Source organism: Lissotriton vulgaris, chromosome 8 (assembly GCF_964263255.1).
Source record: "Lissotriton vulgaris chromosome 8, aLisVul1.2, whole genome shotgun sequence".
Classification (NCBI taxonomy): Eukaryota; Metazoa; Chordata; class Amphibia; order Caudata; family Salamandridae; genus Lissotriton; species Lissotriton vulgaris.
In genome coordinates, this window is record NC_141696.1 from 300,097,887 (window position 1) to 300,120,828 (window position 22,942).

The following is a 22,942-nucleotide window of genomic DNA, read 5'->3' on the forward strand; positions in this document are numbered from 1 at the left end:
GCCACATCATCCACTAAAGTAGCAGTCTTGATGTCAAGCAACTTCACCTTCTCCCTAGCCTTAGTGAAGTCAGCACGTATCAGGTTAACCTCGATCGTAACCGCATCAGTTTTTTGTCCATTGACTCCATCTTTACCCCCAGGGAAGACTGGACCCCATTTATTGCAGCCATGAGATCTCCGAGTGTTAATTTATTTATTTATAACATTTGTAGAGCACGCTGTTACCGAACTGTGTCCTGGCGCTGGCTCAGTGAGGGCCCCAAGCGCGTCTCCCCCTAACGGCTGGGTCTTCCTAGCTTCCACCGGGGATCCTTTGGGTAATGTATAGCGATCTAACTTGTTAGACTGCACGTGTCTCGCCCCCTTCGAATTCCTGGTCAAGATCTTATCGGAATCAAGCTTAGTCGCCATCTTTGTGGGCGCCACCCACCCGTGGTATGTTGCAGACTGTGTCTGAGCACCTCAGACCGGGGGTCAGCAATCATCCGTCATGTTGTAACAGGTATTGAAGACCCTTGAATGCGTGGATTCCTAAATTAGGAAACCCTGCCCCCCCAGGTGTACAAAAGTGCGGGCCCACCGCTTAATGTATTGCCAGATGTCTGTATCCCCCTCCGTCCTGGACAACCGTGCTCTATGCGGTGAAGGACACAGGCCGCCACCTCCTCAGAACCACCCTCGTAGGCCAACCATTGCGACAGCCCCAGTCGATGCCCCCCGCCGCCAGCACCAAAGCAGTACCACCAGCCCACCAGCGCTTCCTGCCACCAGTCACAGTCCGCAGATAGTTCCGGTAGTTGCCTCCCACTGCCAGCTGTTCAGTGCACCAATGCTGCCTTACCAAACAGTACTCTAGGCCTTCACGTTTTTCCAGTCGCCGATCTGTGCTCCACGGATCGATCGCCTCTTATTGATGCTCACAGTGCGGTCCCCACGCCTCCCCGGTATAATATGGGGCCCCACGCCCAGCCACACTCCTTAATCTACTGTCTCTCTCTCTAAGGGGCACTGCGCTGTCTCTTGTTATTCCCTGGGGCTCTGCAGCCCAGTCACACACCTCAAGCTGCAGTCTCTCTCCTTCGGGGGCAATGTGCCGGCTCCTCTGACTCCCTGGGGCTGGGCAGCCCAGCCACACTCCTCAAGTTGCAGTGCAGTCTCTCTCCCTCGGGGGCACTGTGCCGTCTCTTGTGGTCCCCTGGGGCTCGGCAGCAGCGGTGCGGTGCCTCTGCCTCCCCGCCCACACGGGCAGCCCCATTATTATTACCGCTGCCTAGGTGAGCAGCAGACAGGCTCTCACCAGCATTGGGGCCAGAGCAGGGTCGGGCGAAGTCCGCACAGCGAGTGGGGCGGGACCGGTGACTTCCGGTTCCCGGCCTCGTTGTTGTTCCACTCGCGGCCGGGGATGAGACTCACCCCAGGTCCCAGCTCAGGAGGCAGTGGGCTGCAATATGGCAAACGGCAGATCTCAGCAGTCCGATTTCGGATCTTGCCGAAGATTGCCGCGGCGGGCGGCGCTTTTAGAAAGATCCACCAGATGAGAGACTGTAAATCACGCACCTGCACTCTCTTAGATGGTAACTTGTCAGATTGTTAGTTACTGAAGCAAAGGGAGTTAGAGTATCCTATTCGAGGCTTGCTCGAACTCAGTCCAAGCCCCTATGTTTTGGAAACTCAAGACCCTGCGCAGATTCTTACATTTCCTCCCTGTAGACTGCCGGAAGACAGTCATCCACGCAGTTATAACATCACGCTTAGACTATGTTAAAAATCTATTTATAGGACTACCGGAATATTTGATGGTCCGGCTTCAGATTATTCAAAATGCGGCAGCCAGACTTATTAGACATGTCCCGATTAGACATAGCATCTCCCCTCATTTGGTGAGTTTGCATTGGCTGCCTATAAAGAAAGGAGTCCATTTTAAGACATTGATCTTGGTTCATCGGTCTTTACACAATGTCGGCCCAAAGTATCTGAAATCTAGAATTCAGAGGTATATGCAACCAACATTCTAATCATTAGAACCTTTTGAAAGTCCCCAGATTCTCAAAAGTCAGGATGGGTGGGCGGGCTTTCTCAGTACTTGCCCCTTCGCTCTGAAACTCGATACCTGAAGAGCTAAGGAAAATTCCTCTGGAATCGGCCTTTAGAAAAGCTCTGAAAACATGGCTGTTTTGTTTGGATTAGGTTGGTTTATTTTTCCTGCTCTTTATTGGGGTCTTTGCTGTCTATGCAGTTGTGACTAGCGCCGGGACACTTCCGTTGGAGGTTGCTGTGCGCAATATAAATGATTATAATAATAATATAAAACACAAGTCTCAATTGGGAAGTTTAGCAGAGTTCCAGCAGTTTGGAAAATAGTTGTAACAGCTGAGGAGTGACAACCAATAGGGTCACATGTTGCTGTTCTTTCTATCTAGCTTGTGGGCTTTTGCTGAGATTGCATGATATGATGCGTTTATGTATTAAATTGTTGTGTGAATGTAGAAGCGCTAAATGCAAAGAAGTTGAATTTGTTTATAGGAATGGACGTAGCCTAAGATACCAGGATATTCAAACATTATCAGTGTAGAAAAACCTGTGTTGTATTCATCTGCTAAAGTTTTGTGGTGCTAGAGGTGAGGTACCATCAATGACAAAATTGAGATAGGGATGTTTATCGTTGTGTGAGAATAAGCTACGGTTGGTGTAGTGGATCCTTTTTGCACAGGGGTAAAGCTACACTAACCCAGGTGATTTCCTGCTGGTTGAGATTTCACTCGAGTGTGAGTCAGAGTAAGCTGGAAAATGTTGCTCTGGACCATTTCTTTTGTGATGGAATACTATAGATTTTTTTTATTATAACGTTTTATTAAGGACAACATTTGACACAACTGACATTATACAATCAAATATATTTGGAGGTCACACTTGGCAGTAGGGGATTGATAATTACAAGGTCACATATATTTTTATACACAATGGCATTAAACTTCATTATAACAGGCTATCTGGTTCAGCATCTCTTTGGGCTGTGATGCATCGCAGAGTGCACCCCTCTAGTCATTTCATTTCCCCCAAGCATGCGTCCATTTGGTGGGACATATACACCATGCACCAGTCCATGTTTTCCCCCACTCCTGTAACATCGGTGTTTCCTGCCCCCTACATTTTCTCACTATGTTCCTTTTAGCTATCATTAGTACGAGTATCACCCATATTTTTTCTTTATTGTTCAGGTCTGTTGGGCCCCAGATGTTTAGGAGACTCAATTTGATGTTGCAGTCAATTTTATATCCCATTACTTGTTCCATACTGTGGACCAATATCTTTGGATAACCATGCACTCCCAGAGAATTTGTATAAAAGTACCCTCTTGCCCATATCTCCTAAAGCAGTCCATTTCTACTATAGATTTTTTAGTGACACAGACAAAGTTTGCTGAATTTACTTGCCATTGTTGTTGTGCTTGCATTGCAATGTTCGCAAGGAATTGTAGAGAAGGGTGAGCCACTGCGAGGAGGGAGAAAAATCTTACAGTGTGCCGCTCTGAAATTGGACAATTGACGTTAGTGCCATGCTGCTATTGGTTGACTACGCCATAGGGCACCATGCTGTTATTGGTTGTTGACGGCGAATGAGAATTGTAGTTAAAGAAATTATTTCCTGGTTTGAAACAAAATTCTATTCGAGATTATTTATGGAAAATAAAATTCTTTAAGAGTATACGAAATATGATGAGGGGAAATGTGAGACTGCGTGTTTGAGACGGGGAAGAGGGACCACCCAAAGACACGCCATTTCATTATATGGCCATAAATGGGGGTCTTCTCCCAAATATTTGGCTGAGTCAAATGGGATAAGATCACTGAGAGAGAAGGTGTATTTATGTTTCCATACAATGGCACATTACATTTGAGAATCACTGAAAAGTTCTAGAGGGTATTGTACAAAATTAAGACGCCTCACAGGCCCAGACAGTTTGAATCACTTAATGATTGGGTGCACACAGCCAGGGCCGGCTCTAGGCATGTGCAAGCTGTGCACCTGCACAGGGCCACCAAACCCCAGGGGCCACCACGCCAATATATATCCTTAATATATTAATCCTCTGAGGATACATATTTGCGTGGTGGCCCCTGGCAGGGATTTGGCGGCCTCCGGCTCTGCTCCACTTCTAAACTCCCTGACCCCCTCCCCTCTTTACTGGCCTGCGCGCTCCGCCCCGCCCGACCCCCTCTTCCGGGCCCCCTACCTACACTCCCTGCCCAGGGCCACCATGAGCCTAGAGCCGGCCCTGACACAGCTCATGTTAGGCGAAAGAAAAAATATCAGGGAAGAGTCTGAAAGGCAGTGCCTAGCTGTAAGCATGTGAAAGAATAAATAGGGACCCAGTTGCTTTTTGGTTCTGCCACTTATTTTATTTTGAGCAGATTTTTTTACACCCTCCCGTATTTAATCAATGGGTGTTGTAATTGTTTTTTTGGAAGTGCAAGTTGCTTCACTTGAGTAAACTTCTATGGTATTCTGAGGACTTGCTTTGTCATACACAAGCAGGTCTTTGTTATATACAAATTTTATATTTAACACCAAAACAAACAATTGTGATACAAATATACATTAACTTTTATACTACACAGTTTTTACAATATATTTTACATAAAAAGAGGTATAGACTGTACCCTACTAACAAGTTTCAACACCAGACCTTCATCATGTAGCCTTTATATATTTGAGGTCTGGTCATGCAAGGGTGAAAATTTCAAAAATTATTTTGTTAACTGAACAGTGAAACGTGATGTTCAAGGCCCTTTGCGCAATTAAAGTTCATCTACTTAAATGAACTAAGGTAAGCCGACGCGTTTCCAAGCCCGTGTCTTGATCGTCAGGCTTTTCTTCCGGGCTTTTGTTAGTTGGGTACCTATGTGACGACAATAGGGGACACGTTTGAGAATGGGACCTCTCTCTTGTGCTGAGTGAGTGCCTTTGGTTATTTACACTCGTTATTACCTTTACACGGAAGGGAGTTTGGGTCTGTCTTGACCGGGACTTCTGCAGAGGTAAAGAGCACATAATGTGTCTGTTTTCTCTATGTATACAACGTGCATCAAGTCACTGTCATTCTACTGAATGTAACAACGTCAGGGCTTGCATTTACCTATTTACCTTATTCGTAAAGGCCGTAGTTGCAAATCTTTTTTTCTTTATTCGTTAGTGGAGTGGTGTTTAAGCGGTGGCAGCAGTATTAACGACAAAGTGGGGAGAATTCTGTAATTTGAATGCTTATACCTTTGCGGTACTTGTTTACTCTGTTCCCCATTTCTAGTAGTTACTTACTTGGGGTTTCGCCCTTGCATGACCAGACCTCAAATTTATAAAGGCTACATGATGAAGGTCTGGTGTTGAAACTTGTTAGTAGGGTACAGTCTATACCTCTTTTCATGTAAAATATATTGTAAAAACTGTATAGTATAAATGTTAATGTATATTTGTATCACAATTGTTTGTTTTGGTGTTAAATGTAAAATTTGTATATAACAAATACCTGTTTGTGTATGACAAAGCAAGTCCTCAGAATACCAAAGAAGTTTACTTAAGTGTAGCAACTTGCACTTCCAAAAAAACAATTACAACACCCATTGATTAAATACGGTAGGGTGTAAAAAATCTGCTTAAAGTAAAATGAGTGGCAAAACCAAAAAGCGACTGGGTCCCTATTTATTCTTTCACATATTATAGTGTCCTACCCAGCGCTAAACAGGACACAACCCCCTTTTTTTCTTACTCATATATAGCTGTAAGTATGGGCAAATTTTGTGAATTTGCGGTGTGCGAATTCACCGAAAGCGTACTCGCGGTACGCAAAATCCATACATTTTTGCTAACAATTTTTGCGTGTTCGCGGGATTTTTTTCAGAGCGGCTACCTCGAACTTACCCATGTGGTCTTCTATGGGCGCAGCCATCTTGTTTGCGTTGCGTATTTCCGTTTCCAGTCGTTAGTTGCATGCTCGCGTTGTGGATTTCCTACTTGCGGGGTGCGATTGCGTGTTCCCATCCGTTTTTGCGTGCTCGCGGGGGAAATATCGTGCAAACGTACCCATGTGGTCGCAATGGGCGCGGCCATCTTGTTTTTCATTCATTGCTATGGTTCTGGGCATGCTTTTTCAATCCTCCTTCAATCTTTGTAATTCTTTGTTTCTTTGAACTTTTTAAAAATCTTTTTTACTCATTATCTATCACTCTATTTTTGTACATCTATATTTTGTGTTTTTGTCTACTTTTCATTACTTTAAAACTACTTTTTTTAATCTCTTTTCTTTTATTTACTTTTTTCCTATTCTTTCCCATTTTATTTTCCTTTTACTGTCCAGGACCATGGCAAAGGGAGCCGGCAAAAACCTGAAGGGGAAGGGTCCCGCACCCCGTAGCCGGCTACCTTGTGGGCGCTTAAGGGGGAGGCAGTAATTCCCCAGGAGATTTTCAGCGAGGTGGAGGGGGCCGCACTGGTATTCTTTGTGCAGTGCCACCTCCCCCATACCCTTGCGGCAGGCATCAGGCCCGGTACCGGGTACGGCTTCTGGGAACATGGCCAGCTATGGGGTAAGGTGTGCCGGGCCATGTATCAGGAGTCTGGGGTCCGGCGCACCTACTACCTGGTGACACGCCGGTGGTCGGACATACTGAACTGGGAACACGACCTGCTCGACCTGCTTGGCGTGGCGATCCCTGGTCTTGGTGAGTACTAGTAGCTATTTAATCACTACTTTGTTGTCTTCTGCTCTGTGTTATGATATTGCAAATATATTTTTTTTCCGAAGAGCAAGAATGCTGCCTATTACATTGCAGGTAAATTATGTTTCAAAAGCTTCTCTGCTTGCAGGTGCTCGCCTGCTCACTGGTATTGCTACTATGCTTACTTGATTTCAATATTGTGCTAATTTGGCCTGAGTGATTATGTATGAGTGTACTTTACAGAACTGCGTAATGCTAGACACTAGAGATTACATTGCAGGTAAATTATGTTTCAAAAGCTTCTGTGATTGCAGGTGCTCACCTGCTCACTGGCGGTGCTACTATGCTTACTTGTTTTCAATTTTGTGCTCATTTGGCCGGAGTGATTATGTATGAGTGTACTTAACAGAACTGCGTAATGCTAGACACTAGAGACTCAAGTCCAGTCCTTCCTTGTACTCCTGCCACTACGAAGAGATAGTGGTGGTGGATTGATAGTTTGAGTATATTATGACTGGTTATTTAGTAGGAAACTTTTTAGTGGTCTACAATCATGGTGGACTGTGTTTGTCACTTCGCGTGCTGCGGAGTGTGGCCTGCCAGTCCTAGTAGAACCTTTTTGTAGTTGGTTTAGTGAGTTACATAACTTTCCAAGTAGACGGTCCGCAAACCCAGCAATACTAATATCCTAGTAGACCACATCAGATAGGTCAATAAATTTAGTGGAATTGTTGTCCATTTCCCCAAAATAATTTGTTATTGTTGTTTTGAAATGTTTGATTTGGTTGACAACAATCATTCATGTTTGTGTCTTTCTTTCATGTACATCAGCTCCCCCCAGGGGCAAGAGGACAGAGGTGACAGTGGTGGCGCCGGCGGAGCAGGAAGGCCAGGATCCGCCCGCCGAGTGATCCTCTGCTGGCCTTAGTAAGGTTTAATGTAAGTGTTAATATTAATATTTATACTTCCCTAACTTTTACAGCACCTATTTATTATAAACGTTCATCATAATTCAATTTTTTCCTAAATCGTCTTTGATCTTCTTGTAGACTGTTTCTAAATTCTTATCCAGCCTCTACTATGACTCTCTGTGCTACTACTATTTTATTGGTCTGCCTCTGTAGCTAGCTAAGCTTGCACAGTTGGCAAAAGGTTTTAAACAAAACTCCTATTCAGCAATAGCTCTAGGCACTGAGTGCAGTCCTCTGGGTTGTCCATAATGTCTAGTGAAGTCTTCTTAATGTTTATGCTTTGACAATTCCCAACAATAAAATGTCAATGGCCACCAATAATAAGATACTAGTTTGCTTTTTGATTGGATAGGAGGACATACCACTACTGTTGCAGGGACTATTATGCACATAAAGACCTATGGACAAGAAATAGGGCATTGGTGATAGTAGGTGCAGTAAGACTTTCCACATACCTCAGTCATAACAGAAGTTGAACCCCAATCTCCTTACTGACTAGCTAGTGTGTCAGAGTCATTATTTAGCTCCCGAATGCAGCGATGATCCCCAATGATTATTTAACCCAGAACATAAGACTACGGAGTCAGAGTCCCGACCTCTCAGAGTCACGGACTCATGCTTGTAAATTGCAAACCCTTTCGCTCACCCACTCATGACCAAAAACCACAGAGTCCATGTAAGTTTTAAAGCTTTATTAAAAGTAAAACAACTTGCTCTGTGTGTACTCTGTATATTACATTTCAATCGTGCATTATATAAAAACATCTATTAAAATCAACGGCATTCTTAAAGGATAAACGGTGAACTCTTTAAAACTGAACAGTGGCTGATTTTACACATTAATTGTGGGAGAGCCCTCACCTGGTTGGAACTTAAAGTCTTGGTGGTGATGATGACGACTCCGAGTAACATCTTGCTTTTGTTCGTAGAAGGGAAGCTTCTGTTTGTTATGAGAAAAATGTTGCGTGTTAAAAAGCAAGCATTAATCAGTTGTGCCAAAAAGTGTAGCATGTTATGGCTAAGACTAAATAAAAACACCCTTCCGTTCCGAAAGGGGAATTTTTAGTTTAGACCAGAGAGTCACAAATAATGAAATTTGTTTATGTAGTAAAATATTATTTTTTCATTCCTAGATAAAATAGGGAGTGGTGTATATGGCATCTAAAAATAATAAATGTATTTTCTAGGCGTAACACCATCGGCACAGCCTATCACCAGTGCCGGGGCTATCGTGGAGGTGGTCACTCCAGTGGCGGATGTGGTGCCAGCAGGAACTGATGTTGGGAATGCCACGGTGGTGTTGGGCAGTGGTAAGTTTAAGCTATTATTTTCCTTCCTTATTGAGATTGCAGAGTAGGCTCGCTGCAGGGGTGTATATGTTGTACAGTACAAGTAAGTACACTTTACTGTTAAGAGGACTTACAAATTTAGAACTAAGTTTTTGTCAACCAGTTAGAAGACAGTCACCCTTGACTTCGCATTAGCAATAGCATTTGCGACAGGAGTTGACGAGTAACCGATGGCTTCCTCTAAATTTGTCTTCAACTCAGCTGTGAAAGTTTTATCGAGAATCCAAGTCAGATCAGAGATGAACTTGATGGATGGGACTAACAAAAAGGGAAAGAAAGGTGTAAAGAAGGACGAGCGAGTTAAATTAATGACTGTAAAGGAATGATATGTGTTTTTGTATGCAAGCACAGTTGGCTGGGAATCTGATGCATGGCCGGTTGAAGGCTGAAGCAAGGATGGGTGGAGGGAGAAAGAAAAGAGGGCTGCCTGGGTGGGTGAAACAGACACTGTATAAGTTCGCAATATATCCTTTGGTTCAAATTCAAATGCAAGTCAAGCACGGATGCATGGCTGGCGTTTTACAAAAAAAAATAAAAAAGGGTGTCTTTCGGTGAGAAAAAGTAAGGTTTGTCCAGTTGAGACATTAAGAAGAATGATTGACATTTACTTTGAATGGATGGATGCCTGGATGGTATCTTCCTCATAGATAACATAGGTGTACATAGAGTAGAGAGAGTAGACGGTCACTGGATGAAGAGTGTTACTTTGAAGAGCATGTAACACTGCACTCCGTACCAGAGTACCAAACCCAAGGAAAGTAGGAGTTGTAATTTTTTAGAATACTCCTTAGACTAACAGTAATTTGCAAGCACAGCATTTATTGTGTATCTATTGTATAGTTCACATTATCAAGTCAAGTAGTAACTCACAAGTGCCCTCCTCCAGCGATTACGGAGACCACTCACTACCTCTGTTAATAATTTTTTTTCAACTCTGTCATTCATGTGTGGCCTATCGGTGTTCACTCAATCAATAAAAACAAAGCACCTAAAGTCATCCCTTATATAAGCAAATATCCTGTGAAGGGACAGATGATCATATTATCTTCTTCATTTTCCTTTTGTAGTAGTCAGGGGCAAGGCAGGGTGAAAGTAAAATTAATTGAGCAGTAGCCCTTGTAACAGAGTATGGCCAGTGCCACCCGTAATAGAAAAGTAAGAGCTTCACCAATCACCACCTGCATGTACTGGACTGGTAACAGTAATGCAAGTCTGCGCCATCATGGCTTGCATCTGTTTTTCTTGGGTGCAAGCTGACTGCGCTGGCATTATGCCGGCTTCCACAGGTTTACGTACTAATTTCGCTAAACAAGAGAGAAGAAGAAGACTGGTGTACTGTCTGAATCTAATGTAGTAAGTCCATATAGTGTTACTAGAATTCCTGAAACTCCCACTATGTTAGAGCAGAGGCCGACGAAGTGGGAGGTTAGATAGATGCCACAGATGTTATGTACTGTGCTTGCAAGTTGCTAGTGCTACTGTGAGTGACACAAGTTTATGTTGAATAATTTTGTGTTAATCTTAAAGAGTATTGGTTACAGTATGTTTTTCTTTCTTCATATATATACTCCTTCTGAACTAACAAGGAAGGAGTTGGCTATCCGGGCCCGGCGACGGAAGCTGGAGGCAATTGTTGCCGAATATCGGCGGCTGGTGGCTCAGGAGGAGGAGGAGGATGACTCGCAGTCAACAACATCCACGACAGCTGTATCCTCCTCCGCTGCCCATGGGTCATACCGTCAGCACAATCCTCCAGCGCTACGGTGCCGTGGTCTGGCAGCCAACCACCGCCGCCATGCAGCAAAAACAAAAGCTGTCTCCCACAGTACCTACAAGGCACGTATGCACCAACTGACCCTGCGAGTGGCCTACCTTGAGCAGGAGGTGGTGAGGCAGAAAGCCCTGCTCAAGGACCTCCGGAGAGAGCTGCATGACCACCTGGCCACAGGAGGACAACGCAGGCGAAAGTAGAGAGACTGTCTCTTGCCCCATTTTTAAAGACTTTTGGGTTGGTGGGAATTGGCAGTTGGGGTTTTTGGACTTTGGGGACATTTGATTTCATGGACATTGGTTGGGGTTAGGGAGGGGGTCGGTCAGGTCTTGTGGGATAGTTTATCTTTGTTAGGGATCAAAATAATTATTTATTTTCTACATTGCATACGCGTTTTTACTGTTTTGTTGGGGAGGCAGGGGGGCGTTAACTGTATGTTTGTTTTCCTGAAACTTAACTGGCTGCTTGATTCAAATTGTCTAAGTAATCGCTCAAATTTGTACAAAAGAGCCACTGACAGAGTTAGTGAATTCAATTGTCCTACTACTTTACTAATACTACTGTCAGACTCTCCTCTCCTCCTACTCCATAATTCTTCCTCCCCCAAAATGCTTATCTTACCTATGATTCATGTTTGAGAATAGGGCTAGGCACAGGGCTGGCTGCATGGCAAATGGCAATTAAGGTTGGCTATGGAATCCTGGACGGATGAAATGGCATTGTTGTGGTGGTAGTAGTAGTGGTACACACTGGCAGTAGCAGCATATGAAAACAAGCATTTGCAATGTAATAGGTCTCGCATTAGGAAAGTTTGAGCTATTGGTATTGTAAATGACACATTTTTTATTTATGTGCTGGTTTTGAAAAAAGCTAAATTAATAGCTTTGTCATTTACAATGACAACAGTTTTAACTTTCGCAAACGTGACACCTATAGCATTTGTAATGCAATATGTGTTGTATTTACATGACTTAGATGTATTAATATTACAAATAACAATGGCTTTTATTTTTTTTAATAATTAATACTTAAATAAAAGTTATTGTAATTTATAATGGCAATAGCTTAAACTTTTGTAAACAACTTTTGGGAAGATTATGTTCAGTGTATTTTATTTTGATGAAAATCCAAGAACAGAAGTGAAATATTAACATATTTTTGTGACATTTGTAATAAAGCTTGAAACATTGAGTGAACATATTAGAACCAGTTGTTGTTGAATGGTTGCACAGAGTGATGCTGTGGCGTTCAGTGGTGCTGAGTGATGCTGTGGCCTTCAGTGATGCTGAGTGATGCTGTGGCCTCCAGTGGTGCTGAGTGATTCTGTGGCATTCAGTGGTGCTAAGTGTTTCTGTGGCACTTAGTGGTGCTGAGTGATGCTGTGGCCTTCAGTGGTGCTGTGGCGTTCAGTGGTGCTGAGTGATGCTATGGTGTTGAGTGATGCTGTGGTGTTGAGTGATGCTGTGGCATTGAGTGATGCTGTTGCGTTGAGTGATGCTGTGGTGTTAAGGGATGCTATGGCATTGAGGGATGCTGTGCGCTGAGTGGTGCTGTTGCGTTGAGTGGTGCTGTGGCATTGAGTGGTGCTGTGGCATTGAGTGGTGCTGTGGCGTTGAGGGGTGCTGTGGGATTGAGGGGTGCTGAGTGATTCTGTGGCGCTGAATGATGCTGTGGTGTTGAGTGATGCTGTGGCGTTCAGTGGTGCTGTTGTGTTGAGTGGTGCTGTGGTGTTGAGTGGTTCTGTGGCGATGAGAGGTGCTGTGGCGTTGAGTGGTGCTGAGTGATACTGTGGCATTGAGGATGAGAGGGACAAAGGGAGGTAGAATTTTTTTTTAAGGAACAGAAGGGAGGAGGGGCCAATTGAGAAAGAAGGTGGAGAAACAGGGCACGAGGAAGTAGGAGAGAGGGAGAGAAATAGAGGCGTGAGAGCGAGCAAGCACAGAGAGGGGAAGGGGCAGAGAAAAATGTGTGTTACTTAAGTAAATAAAGCTGATTAACCATCATTTCACAGCGTCTAAATCACGAACCTTTAACCCGGATTAGCATTTGGCAGCAGGTCAGCACAAAAAGAAAAGGGTGAAAAGGAAGACAGTTTGGACAGAGGAGAAACGAATGCATGAATAAAGGGACAGAAATGATAGAAAGAGAGCAGAGTGACAAGATAGAGAAACAGGGAGGAGGGCAGACGTTTAGAGAAAAAAAATGAGGATGAGAAGGACAAAGGGAGGTAGAAAACAAGACCTTTTGCATTGCAAATGCAGTTTTTGTAAAAGTGCCCCATGGCGCGCTTTCACGTTAATGTTGGCCTCACCCCTTTCCTTAGATGAGCTGTGTGTAAAAAAATATTTAAGGATAAAGCTCGGCAGCCGCATTTCTACAAAAGTAAATGGAAAACAAATGGTGGCCACCCACCTTTTTCTTCTTTTTCTTTTACTTTTGAAGCAATCGCGCTTAAGATGTTTAGAGCTAAAGCAATTCAGGGCTTCCAACAGTAAGAAAGTGCTATAATTGAAATGCTTCAATTCAGTGCGGCGGCGAGGCACTGGCATATATTTTTTCCAATAGCGCCTTCTGCTCTGTATACCATACACTGGGTGTTGCCTTTCTGAAAAAATGTAGTGCAAACTGCATAGCTGCTTAGATTACACCAGCCAAGAGAGTGGTGCTGAGGACGATGCAACTGCTCAACTGCCTACATTGTCACCGGCAAAAAATGCATCTTCTTTTCTGCATTACTCATGTTTTAAAACATCAACATTTGCAAAGCCATCCATTGCAGGGGGCCTCTCTGTTGTTGTTTGAAGGAGTTACCAAAACAGAAGGATGATATCAGCATGCCCATTTGAGAGGATGTGTTATTACTCGGCTCTCGGGGCAGAAGGAGAACAAACCAATTGGCTGCACGTCTGTTGCTAATTGGCAGAGGAAGAGGAGGGGAGAGAGGAAGGCCCCATCAGCTGAACAGAGCGTCCGTGATAGGGGAGGTGGGCCATGAAAAGAATGCTGCTAAATGCTAGAGGCGCAGGAGGGCGATAGGGCACGCGGTGAGCATCAGTGAGCAAACCGAATAACAATGAATTTGTGAATGTACTTCAGCATCAATGAAGGCAAGGTAGAAAGGAAGCGATATTGTAAAGATCATACCTGTAAAGAGTGACAGAGAGGAACAGAGAGAAATAAAGAAAGTGAGAGAGAGAGAGAGAGAGAGAGAGAGAGAGAGAGAGAGAGAGAGAGAGAGAGATGAAGACAGAGAAAGAGACAAGCTCTCAGCATTGCTGTGGGGGGTGGGTGGGCGGGGGAGCAGCAGCCTTTGATGTCTGATGGTGGTATAAGAGAGACAAATGTTGGTGTGCGAGGCTTCCTTTCAAGTCGGATGTGGGCGTGGGGGGGCTGGAGATTACGGGAGCGTGCGAGTGGGAGGGAACGAGCATGGTGGTGTGCAAGGCTTCCTTTTAAGTCGGATGGGGTGGGGGGGCAGGGGAGCAAGCGAGTGGGAGGGAACGAGCATGGTGGATGGAAATTTTACAAAAGGAGACTCAACAGCTGATCTGATGACCTATAGAATAGTATATTAATTTCAACTCGAGAGTTGGCTTTGGCATCATGAGTGTCAGCAGAGATTTTTGGCCATGTAAGTAAGTAACTGGGCTTATAAAGCACCTGGTTACACTAGCCAGGGTGTCCCTGCGCTGTAACGCTGAGGAACCCATCCTGGCCTGTTCCTATGAGGAGCCCACTCCTGGGCACCCCAAGGTGAAGCCAGGCATCCTTAGCGATTAGGGCCGGTGTGGAGATTAAGCAAGCTATTGCCCAGAGTTGCAGAGTGGGACCCATGATTAGAGTAGGCACCGTGGCGAGAATTATCGGGTCCGCGGACATTGAACTCAAGACCCTGCCGCGATGGGAATTAAACCCTGGTCCCGGGTCAGATCTCTGCATCAGGGTCTGCCGCTCTAACCAGTGAGCCACACTTCTCCACTAATATATGCCTATTTTGTCAGCAGAGATTTTTGGGATTATGCCTATTTTTGTAAAAAAAAGGTGCACAGCTGTCAATTTTAAATATGAAGCACACAAATAGATAGCGGTATGAGGAGTGGAAGGAAAAGAGAACTAAACGCACAGCCCACACGCACGTAATGCTAAAACAAAAGTGCAGACGGATTCACACAGCAAAAGAAAAGGTGCACGGCTGTCAGGCTAAAAGATGAAGCCCACAAATAGATTGCGGTGTGAGGATTGAAAGGAATAGAGAAATAAATGCACAGCCTATACGCAAGTAATGCTAAACAAGTCGGGTGGGGGGGCGGGGGAGCAGGGGAGCAAGCGAGTGCGAGGGAACGAGCATGGTGGTGTGCGAGGCTTCCTTTCAAGTCGGATGGGGTGGGGGAGCAGGGGAGCGAGCAAGTGAGAGGGAACGAGCATGGTGGATGAAAATTGTACAAAAGGAGACTCAACAGCTGATCTTATGACCTGTAGAATAGTATATTAATTTCAACTTGGGAGTTGGCTTTGGCATTAAGAGTGTCAGCAGAGATTTTTGGGCATATGCCTATTTCTCGTAAGAAAAGGTGCGCAGCTGTCAAGCTTAAATATGAAGCACACAAATAGATAGTGGTATGAGGAGTGAAAGGAATAGAGAACTAAATGCACAACCCACACTCAAGTAATGCTAAAACAAAAGTGAACACAGATTCGCACAGCAAAAGAAAAGGTGCGCGGCTGCCAAGCTAAAAGATGAAGCACACAAATAGATTGAGGCATAAAAAGTGAAAGGAATAAAGAAATAAATGCACAGCCTATACCCAAGTAATGCTAAACAAGTCGGGTGGGGGGGCGGGGGAGCAGGGGAGCGAGCGAGTAGGAGGGAGCGAGCATGGTGGTGTGCGAGGCTTCCTTACAAGTTGGATGCGGGTGGGGGCGGGGAGCAGGGGAGCGAGCAAGTGGGAGGGAACGAGCATGGTGGATGGGAATTGTACAAAAGGAGACCCAACAGCTGATCTGCTGACCTGTAGAATAGTATATTAATTTCAACTCGAGAGTTAGCTTTGGCATCAAGAGTGTCAGCAGAGATTTTTGGGCATATGCCTATTTTGTCAGCAGAGATTTATGGGCATATGTCTATTTTTCATAATTGTGGGTTTATATAGCGCTAGGAATCGACTCCCGGAGGAGTATCTCCGCGCTTCGACCGCTGGGGAACCCGTCCTGGCTCACCCTGAGAGATGGTCCCTAATGGGTACCTCTAAGGTGCGACCAAGCATCCCCGGCGGTCTGGGGGGGCCGTTGTGAAGATGAGGCAAGCTAATGCCCAGAGTTGCCGAGTGTGGTCCCTGACTGGAGTAGGCACCGAGGCGAGAATTATCGAGCCCGCTGACCATGGTCCACGACCCTGCCGCGTCGGGAATCGAACCCTGGCCGTCCTCCGCTTACGGGTCCACGACCCTGCCGCCTCTAACCAGTGAGCCACACCACTTCATAAGAAAAGGTGCGCAGCTGTCAAGCTTAAATATGAAGCACACAAATATATAGTGGTATGAGGAGTGAAAGGAATAGAGAACTAAATGCACAGCCCACACGCAAGTAATGCTAAAACAAAAGTGCACATGGATTTGCACAGCAAAAGAAAAGGTGCACGGCTGCCAAGCTAAAAGATGAAGCACACAAATAGATTGCGGTGTAAGGAGCAAAAGGAATAAAGAAATAAATGCACAGCCTATACGCAAGTAATGCTAAATAAGTCGGGTGGGCGGAGGGGGACCAGGGGAGTGAGCGAGTGGGAGGGAACGAGCATATGGGGTGTGAGTGAGAAGTGAGGCCAAGCGCACGCTGGCGAATCGTCACGCTTGAATACCTCACATGATTTGGGAGGAATCCGCGCTTGTTCAAGAGTTTGTTTCCCCTACTATATGCTCTCGCTATTAATCCCTGTGGGATATAATAGCTCGACCTAAAAAAGGACATGACACATTGCATGGCCTGAGAGGAGCATTAGAACAGTACGATAGTACAGTACACAAGAACAGTGCCATAAATTAAATTGTAGCTTAAGCAATGCTAAAATATTCAATCAAAAGTTAACTGGTAGTTGCATGGATTATGGCTACTTCAAGAACTAGTACTGAAGGACACAGCAGCGTAAGCTTTCATCACTTGTAGGAGGATGTTGTTGTTGATGAATCCACTCGATGGTGGACATGAAATTCTGAAATGATTTGCAAATACTCATGGGTGTGTGTCAACCAGAATAGGAATATATCCGCGGATTCGTTGACCTGCCTTTAAATTGATTTTCTGGTGCTTTGACCTTATCCTCCCCAGCAAGCGTGTGGAATTATTGGTGTCATTTAATCACACACTTCAATGAAAACCACACAGCCCGGGGGAAGAGGGTTAGGAATTGAAAAATGGATGGGAATGGAGGTTTTTGGGTAAGTTTTTTGGAGAGAGAAAAAAAAACCACAGCATGGACAAACAGCAAACGAAGAAAAACAAATCTTTGGATACAAGCCTTATAGAAGTTCACAATAACATTATTTAAAAGATAAGGACAAGTGAAGTGGATACTGTAACTGTATGTTATAGTTGTCCTGGTCAAATTGGGAAGTTGCATGCATTCAGCTATTCCTCTTATTCGCGGTACTCCTCCATTTTATCAAATGGTCCGTCGATCAATCTTGGTGACCACTGTCCACTGCCTGCCTGGCCGATGCGGAATTGCTATGTTAAGCCTGAGTTCATGTTTTTCCCATTGCACAGGGTACGTGCCAGCCTGTAATTGTCGATGGAAAAACAGAAAGGGATATTAACACCACGGAGGAAAAATCTAAGGTACGGTGTGTAATGCAAAAATAACACTTTCACTTTCAGAGGTGACAGTATTACATACAAGCACCATTTCTAAAAAGCATACTCTGAACCTCCTTTTCAAGGATAATAATTAGCACACAGCAGGCCAGGGCCATGCAGTCGGTCACCGCAGGCACCACTGAGTAATCCAACCTCTATGTAGCATGCCTCTTTGACACAGACAGACAAATCAGATATAATTTTATACAGCAAGCCACATAGCCGCAATTTTACATGAACTGCTGTCTGGACTCTAGCATAACAACACTACACTGGCTCGACCACTCCATACCACGACTAGACAGACATGTAGTTCTGCTTTGGTTGTTGTTGACTTGTTTACCTGTTTGCCACTCATGAAATGGCCATAGTTCTTCCGTTCACTGGCGATGATGATCCATCCATCCCAGTGAGTGACTTTAAAGATATTATGTAATTTTGATCATCAAGATTCATCATCATCATCATTGTATTGGCAAACTCAATGTTGTTCATGCAGTCACAGTCTACACACAGTGAGTCCAAGGACATTTTCCATATTGAAAAATACAACGTAGTGGCCCCTGCAGTAGAAGTACAATTTGTATTAAACAAGGTATACAGAGTACACTTGAGTTAAATTCAGTGTGTAAAAAATGAAATAATAATAACAGAACACATAGATAGGATTCACTTCATGCACAACAAACAAACAACAATTGCTTTCATCAGAGCCAGACAGTCAGTGTTGTTCACTACATGCCATCTCATCATTCATTACCTGTTCCACTTGTTAGCATCAGCATCTTATTCTTAAGTGAAGGGCCACAGGGCAGCCTCTCCTGTCAATTTCAGAAGTAACAGTCAGCATAGTCAGTCATTCCAGTCCCACTTCTTTTGAGGGGACTTTATCTACGAAGCGACAGTTTCTTGATTCTGCAGAATCCGGCCATCTGCCTTGAGGGAAATGGATAGGGGGAGTCTAGAGGAGGAGGATAGAGAAACATGACAAGTTGTGAACTTCAGAAATGCATACAGCGGCATTTCAATTTGGAAATAAGACGAAGACAGCGCTGCTGATGGATTTCTTGTGATGAAAGTTTTGTGTGTGCTAAAAGTTGCAAATCAAATGAAGACACACAGAAATAAAAGTAATTAAGGACGGAAGACAAAAATAAGTAAGCATTTCAAACCTAGTTGTCAGGGAAGTAGAGCTCGTCCTCAAACTCTGTGAATTGAACACGGAGTAGGTCAGCTAACAGAGAAGAACTTCCGTCACCTAAGTCGGTGTCCTCTTCTTCCTGCGTGGATTCACATATTTTGTAATCTGGTGGTATGAAGTGCTGATTTATCAAGATCATTGTTAACCTCTCCACATTTTTGGGTGAGAGGCGGGTCCTTTTTGAAGTGACAATGGCACCAGCAGCACTGAAAACATGTTCAGAAGACACGCTTGTGAGTGGGCAAGCTAAATAATTTATAGCCAGCCTGGTGATCATTGGCCATGGAGGCCTTTTCCCATACCAATACACCAATTAGTTATGATCAATGAATACCTCTGTTGGGTCATCCAGATAGGCCTGCATCATCCGTTAAAGATCCTCCAGGGGTGCTCCACTTTGCGTACCATCTGTTGCCTTTGCATCAACACTGGAACGAGCAAACCCTTGATGAGTTATCCAATCCGCTTCCGACAATATTATGGCTGGGCCTCCTGCAGGTGATGATCCGGTTGCTGGTGTCTTTAACCGCTCGGAGGGAAAGTGACTGCCTTTGGCCACAGAAGTAGACCTTGACATCGGATGGCCTGCTGCTTCAGTAGTACTTGTGGTGGTTCCTTCAATTTCCTGCCGCTCTTTTTCGAACCGAGTGGCTGACAGAGCTAGCCAATATTTATACTTGGAAACATCTTCTTCAGAAAAAGGAATGAATGCATTGCTGGCCAGTGCCTTTTTGTACCGTGGATCTAGAATAGTGGCACAAATGTAATGTTGTTGTGAAAGTATGCCTTTAAGCCTTACATTGTCAACTAGGGGGCTTATTAAGCTTTCCGCCAACAGATATGCGCCTTGTTTTTAAGCATCAACTCGGAACGTTGAAGACACCGCCTTCAGTTGGTGCTCTAGCATGCGCCACATTGAGATAGCTTTGCCCAAAGTACAGTCCTCCCTATTGGCTTCAACGGTGAAGACCCCAAAAGGACGAAGCATGTCTGTCAGGCGTTTAACTAGGGTCCATTCCTCCACCTCTAGCCTCATGTCTTTCATAGCAGCAGCCATGCATTAAATACATACTCATTGATTACCAAGTACTGCTCAAACAGACGCTCAAGCATGTAGAAGGTTGAGTTCCAACGTGTTGCCACCTCCTGGATGAGTCCTCTGACTGGCACTCTATGGTTATGTTGAATGATCCTCAGCTGCTTCCAGGCCTTAAAAGAATGGCTGAAATGTGTGCAGATTCTACGGCAGGTGGTCAGTAACTTGCTGACTGTGTTTTCAAGAAATCTTGAACAATAATGTTAATGCTGTGCACCAAACACGGCACTCTGAAATAGCCACCATCATTCATGGCCTTAACTATATTACTGCAATTATCAGTGGAAACATAACCAATCATGCGCCTTCTTGGCAGCAGCCATTTAAAGACCTTACTGTTAAACTCCTCTAAAATGTTTACTGCAGTATGAGATTTCTCCATGGCAAACATGGCTACTATTGCATGTTTCCGAATAGCTTGAAAAATTGTTACAATGTCAACACCTGCAGCTATCTTATCTCTAACCCCCGCAAAAGAGACCCAGTGTGCAGTGATGCACATGTAATCAGCGGCTTGGCAACTGGTCCACATGTCTGTGTCAGGTGGATAGTTTGAACAGCACCCTTCTGCATAGCTGCCCCAATCACTTCCAGCACATCTATATGTAGTGCTGGAAACGCAACTCTGGCAAAATAGGACCGGCTAGGAACCTTCCATTTAGGGCAGACTGTTGCCACAATTTCTAGAAAACCCACCCCTTGCACAAAAGAAAAAGAGAGAAGGTCCAGCGCTAGCATTTTAGCCATCATTGCATTATACAGACATGCCGTTGGGTGGTTGCGTTCAAATGGTGCCTCCGACCAAAACATGCTTTTAATGGTGGTCTGGAGCCTTTTCATATGTGATGATGATGATCCAGACTTCTTCAACCCAGTGAGGCTCATTGATGCACTTTTTCGCATTGGTGTCTCTACCAGACTCTTACTGTGCCTCATAGATGTTGCAGGTTGTAGAGGGTTTGGGCTCTACCACTGCGAGCATGGTGGTGTGCGAGGCTTCCTTTCAAGTCGGATGGGGTGGGGGAGAAGGGGAGCGAGCGAGTGAGAGGGAACGAGCATGGTGGATGAAAATTGTACAAAAGGAGACTCAACAGCTGATCTGATGACCTGTAGAATAGTATATTAATTTCAACTCAAGAGTTGGCTTAGGCACCAAGAGTATCACCAGAGATTTTTGGGCATATGCCTATTTTGTCAGCAGAGATTTTTGGGCATATGCCTATTTTTCGTAAGAAAAGGTGCACAGCTGTCAAGCTTAAATATGAAGCACACAAATAGATAGTGGTATGAGGAGTGAAAGGAATAGAGAACTAAATGCACAGCCCTCACGCAAGTGATGCTAAAACAATAGTGCACACTGATTCGCACAGCAAAAGAAAAGGTGCGCGGCAGCCAAGCTAAAAGATGAAGTACACAAATAGATTGAGGTGTAAAAAGTGAAAGGAATAAAGAAATAAATGCAAAGCCTGTACCCAAGTAATGCTAAACAAGTCGGGTGGGGAAAGGGGGAGTAGGGGAGCGAGCGAGTGGGAGGGAACGATCATGGTGGTGTGTGAGGCTTCCTTTCAAGTTGGATTGGGTGGGGGGAGCAGGGGAGCAAGCATGCGGGAGGTAAATAGCATGGTGGATGGGAATTGTACAAAAGGAGACTCAACAGCTGATCTGATGACCTGTAGAACAGTATATTAATTTCAACTCGAGAGTTGGCTTTGGCATCAAGAGTGTCAGCAGAGATTTTTGGGCATATGCCTATTTTGTCCGCAGAGATTTTTGGGCATATGTCTATTTTTTGTAAGAAAGGGTGCGCAGCTGTCGAGTTTAAATATGAAGCACACAAATAGATAGTGGTATGAGGAGTGAAAGGAATACAGAACTAAATGCACAGCCCACACGCAAGTAATGCTAAAACAAAAAAGCACACGGATTTGCACAGCAAAAGAAAAAGTGCGCGGCTGCCAAGCTAAAAGATGAAGCACACAAATAGATTGCGGTGTGAGGAGCAAAAGGAATAAAGAAATAAAAGCACAGCCTATATGCAAGAAATGCTAAATAAGTGGGTGGGGGTCGGGGGAGCGAGCGAGTGGGAGGGAACGAGCATGGTGGTGTGCGAGGCTTCCTTTCAAGTTGGATGGGGTGGGCGGGCGGTGGAGTAGGGGAGTGAGCGAGTGGGAGGGAACAAGCATATAGGGTGTGAGTGAGAAGTGAGGCCAAGCGCATGCTGGCGAAGCATCACGCTTGAATACCTCACATTCATTGGGAGGAATCCACGCTTGTTCAAGAGTTTGTTTCCCCTACTATATGCTCTCGCTATTAATCCCTGCGGGATATAATAGCTCGACCTAAAAAAGGAAATGACACATTTGAGTGGCCTGAGCTGAGAGGAGCATTAGAACAGAACGATAGGTCAGTACACAAGAACAGTGCCATAAATTAAATTGTTTAACAACAAGGGGTGGTGATGGACAGAGTTTCTGAATTAAGCAGAATACTCTCACCCAGTCAAGAGATCAGGGCTAGATCCAACACCGTTTTTTAGCTCACTGCACCATCCCAGCTCAGAACCTGGCTATATGCAAATTAGTCTGTTCCTGTCCCAGTGCATGATGGGAACAGGGCAAACCAAACTACCAAGCCAGTTCTTACACTGGGAAGGAAACAAGCTTCCGGGGACCGATTTCTGGCATTTCAGCCGTCGTCGGCCCGGCTTGCTTGAATCCTGATGGTGCAATGAACAAGGGACTCACATCTGAGTATACCCTTCCTCGCTTAGGGTGGACAAAATATTTAACAACAAGGGGTGGTGATGGACAGAGTTTCTGAATTAAGCAGAATACTCTCACCCAGTCAAGAGTTCAAGGCTAGATCCAACACCGTTTTTTAGCTCACTGCACCATCCCAGCTCAGAACCTGGCTTTATGCAAATTAGTCTGTTCCTGTCCCAGTGCATGATGGGAACAGGGCAAACCAAACTACCAAGCCAATTCTTACAC